We start from the raw sequence: 8,308 nt of genomic DNA on the forward strand, positions 1-8,308 counted from the left end.
GTCTCATGATTAGGATTTCCTTCCCCACATGGTTTGGGAGCATAAAACATTATCGGTATGCTTTTAAGTTGTATTATCATGAGAATCTTACACTTCTTGAGATAGGAGAATGGGGCTCCTTTTCATGGTTTGATAGAGCTACATTTGTTAGTCTAAGTTCAAGTTCTCCAATCCATGTGTCATACATTAGAATGTTAAAATTGGAACCCTCACTAATGAGAACATCTTCGGTACGCTCTCTTTTGGCTATGATTTTGACCCTAAGAAATGCAAGTGATACTAGCTCCTTGTCAAGTCAATGTCTATGGCCTTAAACTTTCTTATCAAATATGCCTAACAAACTTTAATATGGAGTTAGTAGATTCCTTGCATTTACTCCAATCTCAATATATATAAGTGATGCAACACTCATTATGCCTTTAGTTAGTCTTTTCTTATTGGGAAAGTTCCCATTTCTTCAAACAATTGTTTAACATATGTTGGCCAAGTTGATAGCAATTTCAACACTCACTATTTCATGTGGTTACCTCATGCCTTTTCTTTTGCCACATCCAAACATCATGATTGGAATCTAGTGGTAGTCCATGAGAATTGAATTATTCTCTTTGTCATATATGGTGTACTCCTCTTCCTCTTATGCTTCTTCAACAAGGTATACAGGGGCATTACTAAGAGGGTGCATTATTGATTGGCCTTAATGTTGGAAGAGAGGGAGAGAGACAGAGTGGAGCGGAAGATGAGCCTCAGCTCATTGTTGTTCTTCTTCCATTATTCTTCCATCATACTAACTAAAAGAGACTTACACACATAGGTATGACTAACCAAGACTAACTGTGGTTACGTCATTGACTACACCAACTTATTGAATGTAACACATGTGTACAACTATATCCACCTAATGTCGGTCACACACATAAAGATAGACTGACTAAAGAGTAACAGGAGATTGATATTCTAACACTCCTCCTCAAGTTCAAACCATCTGATAAACTCCAAGTAGCTATCTGAAGTATATGAACTTTCTTTACCAAGAGACTTGGTAAATATGTTTGCTACTTGGTCTTCAATCTTCACATGAATCAAGTCAATCTACCCTATAAGAACCATTTCTCTGATGAAATGGTAGTGAACCTCAATATGTTTGGACCTAGCATGGTAGAGAGGATTGCTAGCCAACATGACACTGTTGAGGTTATCACAATGTAATCTTACTCTGCTTTCGAGCTCTATTCCCAAGTCTTTTAGCAATTTCATTAACCAAACTGCTTCGCAAGCCGCTAAGGCAGCTCATCTGTACTCAGCTTCTATACTAGATAATGCAACAGTAGGCTATTTCTTACTCTTCCAATTGATCATACTGTTGCCCAATCCCAATGCATGACCACTGGTTGACCTCCTATCATAGGCACAACCAACCGAATCAACATCAGTAAATCCTGTTAAGTCAAGGGATTTTCCATATGCATAAAACAATCCATTATCTATAGTACCCTTTATATATCTCATGAACCTCCTAACTACATCTAAATGTGGTTTGCGAGGATTCTGCATGAACTAACTAATCAACCCAACTGCATAATATAAGTCAAGATGGGTAATAGTCAAGTATATCAAGTTGCCCACCATCTGTCGATATATGGTCACATTCTCTATGTCATTCCCAATATCAATCTATAGCTTGACATTTTGATCAAGAGATGTCTCCATAGGCTTGCATTCAGCCATACCATACTTCTATAATATGTCATGAGCATGTTGAGATATCGAGCTCCACTCGTGATACGCCAGGGTAACCGTTGTGTATTTATGTCACCGACTTGTCAGTTTTTGCAGACGCGGTTGATACACCGCCCATGAATAATAGCTACATGATAGCTATCCTTATCTACTCTAGTTCGTGGCTCAGTTAGTATGCCACCTTAGTTAGTTGAGTTTGGTTTGAGACCCATATATAGGGTTCTTCTATTTCTTTGTACTAGAGTTGTTTTTGGCTTACACAACTAAGAAGAGGAAAACTGTTTTCAGCCTCCACCTCTGTGTGTATTCCCCCATTGTGCAAGCAAGAAAGCTACAAGCGAGACTCCTTCCTTCTCTCCCACAATCTTGACATGGTATTAGAGCCTTGTTCGTGGTAAGGAGCTCAAGAAAGCAAGCCAAGCTCGCGATGTTCTGGTAAGAGGAGAAGTGTTGCTTTCATTTTCTGTTTTGGGAGCAGATCTCTGTAGGTAGCACAGCCGGAAAGTGCAAGAGTGCATTGTCTCAGGTTGAGACGCCCTTCGCAGTGAAGCAAGAGGGCAGTATATTTCGGGGCCTGTTTTGGAGGCGGAAGTTTTCTGCACGCACTCAGGAAAAGGCCCAGTTTTATGCTGTGCAGCCACTGTTCTACAAGTCGGTGAAAAGTTACTATAGAAATTGCATCATATGCTTGTGCGCAGAGACATTGGGAGTTACAGAATCATCCCTGTTGCCTGTTGATGCAAAATCGTCACTAGGAAGTGACTGTGTGGTCAAATACCACTTTCGTCAGTTTTACAGATTTGCCTTTGTGAGGCTGAAGCTGTGTTGTTTGCAGTGACAGAATTTTTTGCAGTGTTCTGTAATGGCGTCTGATTCTCTCTCATAGATTGTCACCGAAAAGCTTGACAAGAACAACTTCCAAGCATGGAAGTTTAGAATGACGAATTTCCTTATGGGAAAAGGATATTGGGAATTTGTTGCAGGAAATGAAGAAAAACTAGTTCTTCCTGATGTTCCCAATCAACAGCAAATGCAGGCATTTAAAGCATGGCATGAGAGAGCCAGGAAAGTTATGTACTGGCTGTCTATCAGTCTTTCAGACTCTATGATTGTGCATATTCAGGATGCAAGTACGCCAAAGGAGGCATGGGATACTTTGTCAAAAATGTATAGCACAAATACACAAGCCAGGAAAATGCAGCTCAAGCAAGAGTTGCATAATGTGCAAAGAGAAAATATGAGCATCAATGACTACCACATGAAGGTGAAGAAGATTGCAGATGCACTTGCTTCCATTGGGTCGCCAGTGGAAGATGATGATTTAGTTTCTGTGACCTTGAATGGTCTAGGAAAGGATTATGCACAGTTTCGGACATCCATTTCAGTTCGTGAAAGATTTCCTGATTTTGAGGAGTTGATTGCTCTTCTAATTTCTGAGGAGCAGAGAAATGGTGGTGCATCTTCTTCAGGAGAAACTTCAAAAGAAGCTGTCTTCTACTCAAATGCTGGAAGAGGTAGAGGCAGAGGTAGAGGAGGCCGATTTGGAGACCGTGGTAGAAATCAGAATAAACCAGTCCTATGGAGGAGGATGTGGTAACTCTAGAGGCAGGGGGAGCCAAAGAGGTCGGGGTGGATGGCAAAGAGGCCAAAATGCAAACAGTAATGTTGAATGCTACTACTGTGGTAAAATGGGTCATATGGCTAAAGACTGCTATAAAAAGCAGAATGACATCGTGAATGGAAAATTGCAACAAGGGAATTATGAGTCTTCTAATAGACAGGGTGATGACAGAAATGAGCTTTTGTTTATGGTGCAGCACATGAACAATTCTGTGACAAGTGCAGAAGAAAGCAATGATGTATGGTATGTTGACTCAGGTGCATCAAACCACATGACAGGTCATGCAGAATGAATGGAGGATGCAAGGAAAATGGAAAAACCAGGATTTGTGGAGACTGGTGATGATACTGCACATCCTATTGTGCAGATTGGAAAAATTCCTTTGTCTATGCAGGATGGGAAAAAGAAATACCTGTCCGATGTATTTCATGTCCCGAATATCACCAAGAATCTGGTTTTTGTTGGTCAAATGGTTGAGCAGGGCTTGCAGGTCAGATTTAATCCTCATGGATGCTTTGTTGAGGATATGAAAAATAAAGGTCGCTTGATAGCAAAAGGAAAGAAGAAGGGCAGAATGTTTACATTGGATGCAAACATGTCTGAATTGAGTGCAGCAATGTTTGCACATGGGACCGGTGTAGTTGCAGATATTGATATCTGGCATAAATGCATTGGTCATGTTAATGTACAGCGACTTAAATCAATGCAGGCCCAAAATATTGTTGCAGGATTGCCCAAATTCGAGGTTGCAGAAATGCATAAGGTATGTGAAGCCTGTCAGTTTGGAAAACAGGCAAGGAAACCATTTCCTAGACATGTTCAAGAGAGTGAGAAGCCATTGGAATTAATCCACTCTGATGTGTGGACTACTAAAGTTGCATCTCTTGGAGGCTGTCATTATTTTGTCACTTTTATTGATGACTATAGCAGAAAAGTTTGGGTGTATTTTATGAAAAAGAAAAGTGAAGTTTTTGGGCATTTCAAAACTCTTAAAGCTATGGTTGAAAAAGAAACAGGCCTGCAGATAAAATGCCTAAGGTCAAATGGAGGGGGAGAGTACCTCTCAAATGAGTTTGCAAGGTTCCTGCAGGAGCATGGCATAAAGCAGCAATATTCATGCAATCATACCCCACAACAAAATGGAATTGCAGAAAGGAAAAACAGGCATATTGGAGAGGTATCTCGTGCCATGCTCAATGAAAAAGACTTGCCAGATTTTTATTGGGCTGAAGCAGTTGCTATAGCAGTCTACATAATGAACAGGACTCCCACTGCAGCAATACATGGAATGACTCCAGAGGAGAGGTATACTGGTAGGAAACCAGATATTTCTCATTTGAAAATTTTTGGTTGCATTGCCTATGTACATGTGCCAGATGAGTTGAGATCCAAGTTGGATCCAAAAGCTGAGAAGTGCATCTTTATTGGTTACTCTTTGCAGCAAAAAGGGTATAGATGCTATAACCCTTCTACTCGTAAGTTTACAGTGAGCAGAGATGTTGTTTTTGATGAGATGAGTAGCTGGTATAAACCAGTAAATGTGATTGATGATGTAGATGCACAAAATGGTAATGCTGCACAGAATTCACAACAGCAGTCACAAAATATTAGTGGACTTGGAGCGTCCTCTAGCAGTGGTTCACATTCTTGGCCATGGACAGCCAGATTGAGATCAGGAGAATCTTCTCAAAGCAATGCAGATAGTGGTATGCAAGTATCACGAAAAGGAATAGAGAAGGTTGATCAGCCCATGTTTGATGTGAATGCAGGTCACTCTTATGTGGATGGTGAATCCAGTGGCTCAGAACAGAGCATTGATGATGAGTTGGGTATTCCTTCTATTGTTACACCTTGAGTAAGGAAGACCAAGGATGTTTTGAGAGCACCTGGGAGTGAACTTACTTTGCGCAGGTCTACGAGAGCTAGGTATCCTGTGGATGGGCTAAAATATGATGGATTTACAGCCATTCACTATGCATATATGGTTAAAGTGATACAGGAACCAAAACCCACTTCTTTTGAGGAAGCCATGGAAAAAGAAAAATGGGAGAAAGCCATGGATGAAGAAATGGATGCCTTGGAATCAAATGCCACATGGGAATTGGTACCTTTGCCTAAAGGTAAAAATGCAATCGGCTGTAAGTGGGTTTATAAGGTGAAGCACAATGCAGATGGTTCTGTGAACAGATACAAGGTAAGATTAGTAGTCAAGGGGTATGCACAAACATATGGCATTGACTATAAAGAAACATTCAGTCCGATTGCAAGGATGGAAACCGTAAGAGCAGTCATTGCTATGGCTGCATCAAAGGGATGGTCTTTACATCAGATGGATGTAAAGAATGCCTTCTTGCATGGTGATTTGCAAGAAGAGGTCTATATGGAGCAGCCACCAGGTTATGTGCATGCTGTTCATCCTGAGTTTGTTTGCAGGTTGAAGAAAGCCTTGTATGGCTTGAAGCAAGCACCTAGAGCATGGTCTGACAAGATAGGATAGTATCTTGTCACTATTGGCTTTCAGATTTCCAAGGCAGATTTCTCACTTTATGTGAGAAAAACAGAGAAAGGTATTATGCTACTTGTCATTTATGTTGATGATTTGATTATGAGAAGTGACAGTGATGAAGATATCCTTCATGTGAAAATGCTATTGAAGCAGAAGTTTGAGATGAAGGATTTGGGAGAGCTGCGTTATTTCTTGGGCATTGAGATGATTATATCACCAAGTGGGATACAGCTCTTGCAGAGGCAGTATAGATTGGACATGCTGTCCAAATATGGGATGACAGGCTGTAAGCCTATTTCAGTTCCTTTGGAGCAGAATGTGAAGCTGAGCACAGATGCAGGTGAGCTTCTAGAAGACCCTACTATGTACAGATGCATAGTAGGAAGTTTGATTTATATGACTATTACCAGGCCAGATTAGAGCTATGCTGTTGGATTGGTAAGTCAGTTTATGCAGGCTCCAAGGAAACCACATTTGGATGCGGCTAGACGCATACTCAGGTATGTGAAGTCCACATTGCAGTATGGACTATTCTATGAGAATGGGATTCAGATACAGTTGCATGGATACACTGATGCTGATTGGGCTGGTAGTATTTCTGATAGACGATCTACCAGTGGATATGTGTTCTCTTTTGGGAATGCTACAGTCACTTGGAGCAGGAAGAAACAACCTACAGTTGCCTTGTCGAGCATAGAGGCTGAGTACAGGGGTGCAGCAATGGCTACATGTGAGGTAGCTTGGTTGCATAAGATACTTTATGATATGCATCAGTCTACAGATGGGCCAGTTGTCATTTATTGTGACAACATGAGTAGTATACACTTGGCAAATAACCCAGTCTATCATGCTAGAACAAAGCACATTGAGGTGCATTATCACTATGTGCGAGAGAGGGTTTTACTAGGTCTTATTGATCTAGTTTATGTCAGCACAGAGGATCAGGTAGCTGACATATTCACGAAGGCATTGGGTGCAGAGAAGCTGCGTAAGTTCAGAGACCTGCTTGGTGTGCAGGAATTGGGATTGAGCTCGAGTGGGAGTGTTGAGATATCGAGCTCCACTCGTGATACGCCAGGGTGAACGTTGTGTATTTATGTCACCGACTTGTCAGTTGTAGACGCGGTTGGTACACCGCCCATGAATAATAGCTACATGATAGCTATCCTTATCTACTCTAGTTCGTGGCTCAGTTAGTATGCCACCTTAGTTAGTTAAGTTTGGTTTGAGACCCATATATAGGGTTCTTCTATTTCTTTGTACTAGAGTTCTTTTTGGCTTACACAACTAAGAAGAGGAAAACTGTTTTCAGCCTCCACCTCTGTGTGTATTCCCCCATTGTGCAAGCAAGAAAGCTACAAGTGAGACTCCTTCCTTCTCTCCCACAATCTTGACAGAGCATACTGCTTCTGTAGCAGCCATATACCTTGAGGCGTAGACACTACCTCAATACCAAGAAAATGCTTTAGCTCACTAAGGTCTTTGACTCTAAATTTAGCATGTAAACATGATATAATTTCAGCAATGCCCTCTTCATAATCTCTGGTGATGATAAGATCATCTACATCAACCACTAGAAACACATATCCATGATCTGTCTTCTTCGTGAACAAACTGTGATCTACATCACCCAATATAAATCCATGTTGCTGTAAATAACTGCTGATCCGAGCATTCCATGCTCTAGGTGCCTGCTTCATTCCATTTAAAGCCTTTTTCAACTTACATACATGTGTGGGAAAGTCTGGGTGAACATAGCCTTCAGGCTACTCCATATATACTTCCTCAACCAAATCACCGTTCAAGAAAGCATTCTTGATGTCCATTTGCCATAATTTTCAGCCTTTGCATGCTACCAAAGCAATGACAGTTCTGACTATTTCCATTTTAGCCACCGGACTGAAAGTCTCCTCATAGTCAAGGCCATTGCTATGCATACCCTTTTGCAACGAGCTTGGCCTTATAGCATTCTAACGGGCCATCTGACTTACACTTAACCTTGTACACCCATTTTCAGCCAATGGGGACTTTGTCTTTAGGCAACTCAACCAATTCCCATGTCTCATTTTCAGCCAGAGCTGCATACTCTTCATCCATGGCAGCACACTAGTTATCATCTGTAATTCCATCATCAAACTTTGTAGGTTCTTTGTAACCTATCACACTAGCCATATATGCATAATGGCAGACTGAATAACTAGTGTATGTAAACCTGTCAACTGGTTTTCTGACTCTCTCAGATCTGTGTAACTGTGGCTCACTCTGAGCTTGCCTCTCATGAGGCAGTACATAATGACTCTGCCTTGCTTCAAGTGTCATACTAGATGGAATGCCCAACTCACTATCCAAGCTATCATTGTTGGATGACTCATAACCTACTGTAAGTGGACTTATCACATCCTCAAGCATCTTTTCCTTTCCCTTATCCAATCTCCCCCTCACTG

The sequence above is a fragment of the Lygodium microphyllum genome, chromosome 7, assembly GCF_053477565.2.
Source record: "Lygodium microphyllum isolate KBCC chromosome 7, Lygodium_microphyllum_v1.1.10, whole genome shotgun sequence".
Taxonomy (NCBI): Eukaryota; Viridiplantae; Streptophyta; class Polypodiopsida; order Schizaeales; family Lygodiaceae; genus Lygodium; species Lygodium microphyllum.